The following is a 2,235-nucleotide window of genomic DNA, read 5'->3' on the forward strand; positions in this document are numbered from 1 at the left end:
TTAGGTTAGGTTAGGTTAAGTTAGGTTAGGTTAAGTTAGGTTAGGTTAGGTTAGTTAGGTTAGGTTAGGTTAGTTAGGTTAGGTTAGGTTAGTTAGGTTAGGTTAGATTAGATTAGGTTAGGTTAGGTTAGGTTAGGTTAGTTAGGTTAGGTTAGGTTAGTTAGGTTAGGTTAGGTTAGGTTCGGTTAGGTTAGGTTAGATTAGATTAGGTTAGGTTAGGTTAGGTTCGGTTAGGTTAGTTAGGTTAGGTTAGGTTAGGTTAGGTTAGGTTTATAGGATCTGCTTTGTATGGACCAACCGGCCTCCTGCAGACTATTTATGTTCTTGCGTTCTGCTCCTACATACCTGCACGATTGTTGACCTCGGCACCTGTGAAGGGAAAAAAAGAAAACATTATATTTCCAAGGACACATAAAGGAATCATTCATAAGCGTTCATTTACTTGTTCATTTATATCGATCTTGTTCGTTTATCTATTCAATTACTCATCTTATCCATTTATCTAAGTATTTGCCTGTCATATTCATCTATCTATTATGTTATCTATCATATTAATTTGAATTGAGAGTTTTATATGCTACAAAATACAATAAATAAGACAATAAATCGAATATATAGTAAGAGAGGTTTTAGATGAGGAGGAGGAAGAGGAGAAGGAGGAGGAGGAGGAAGAGGAGGAGGAGGAGGAGGAGGAGGAGGAATTTTCTTGGTGTTTCGTAATTCTGTAAAGATCAAAAGGAATCTCCTCCTTTAGAATTAGCACGAGGAGGAGGAGGAGGAGGAGGAGGAGGAGGAGGAGGAGGAGGAGGAGGAGGAGGAGGAGGAGGAAGGAAAGAAGGTGGAGTGCGGAAAAAATAGCTATCGATGAGAGAGAGAGAGAGAGAGAGAGAGAGAGAGAGAGAGAGAGAGAGAGAGAGAGAGAGAGAGAGAGAGAGAGAAAAGAGAAGGAAGGGAAGGAAGGGAAGGAAGGAAAGGAAAGGGAAGGAAGGAAAGGAAGGGAAGGAAGGATGGGAAGGAAGGAAGGAAGGAAAGGAAAGGAAGGAAAAGGAAGGAAAGGAAAGGAAGGAAGGAGCTCAGAAAGAAAGGAAGAAAAGAAGGAAAGAAGGAAAGAAAGGAAGGATGGAAGGAAAGGGAGGAAAGGAAGGAAGGAAGGAAGGAAAAGAAAGGAAGGAAGGAAGGGAAGGAAGGAAGGAAGGGAAGGAAGGAAAGGAAGGAAGGGAAGGAAGGAAAGAAGGGAAGAAAGGGAAAAGGAAGGAAGGAAGGAAGGAAGGGCAAGGAAGGAAGAAGGAAAGGAAAAGAAAGGAAAGGAAAGGAAGGAAAAAGGGAAGGAAGGAATGAAGGAAGGAAGGAAAGAAGGAATGAAGGAAGGGAAGGGAAGGAAAGGAAGGAAGGAAGGAAGGAAGGGAAGGGAAGGGAAGGGAAGGGAAGGGAGAGGAAAGAAAGGAAAGGAAGGAAGGAAGGGAAGGTAAGGTAAGGAAGGAAGGAAGGGAGGAAAGAATGAAGAAAAGGAAGGAAGGAAGGGAAGGGAAGGGAAGGGAAGGGAAGGGAAGGGAATGAAACGGAAGGGAAGGGAAGGGAAGGGAAGGGAAGGGAAGGGAAGGGAACAGGTCCAGTCCTAACTTGTAAGCAGGAAACACATACAGAACTTTCCAAGGATATGAGACACCACCACCTCCTCCTCCTCCTCCTCCTCCTCCTCTTCTTCCTCCTCACTCTTCTCTTACCTCTCCTTTATCCCTCCTTACCTCCATCACGTCTCCTTCCGTTCCTCCTCATTCTTCTTCCCTCCCTCCCTCCTCCTCCTTCCTTCCTCCATACCTCCTTCACCTCGATGTCCTCCTCCTCCTCCTCCTCCTCCTCCTCCTCCTGCCCTTCTTCCTTAGTGTGAACGGAAGTTGTATTTGAGTTAGACGTCACCTTAGAGGAGGAGGAGGAGGAGGAGGAGGAGGAGGAGGAGGAGGAGGAGGAGGATATAGTGGCAAAGGAGACTGAAGAGGAAGAGGAAGAGGAAGACAAGGAGAAAGAGAAGGAAATGAAGGGCAAAGAGGAAAAGAAGAAGGAAAAAGAAAGAAAAGAAAGAAAAAAGGAAATTTAAAACAGAAGAAAAAAGAATTTGTCAAGATAAAGAGGAAAAAGAGGAGGAGGAGGAGGAGGAGGAGGAGGAGGAGGAGGAGATGAACGGATTAGCAACTTCTTCCCACGAATTCCTAAAAAAAAAAACTTTTAAACCATCAC

The sequence above is a fragment of the Eriocheir sinensis genome, chromosome 42, assembly GCF_024679095.1.
Source record: "Eriocheir sinensis breed Jianghai 21 chromosome 42, ASM2467909v1, whole genome shotgun sequence".
Classification (NCBI taxonomy): Eukaryota; Metazoa; Arthropoda; class Malacostraca; order Decapoda; family Varunidae; genus Eriocheir; species Eriocheir sinensis.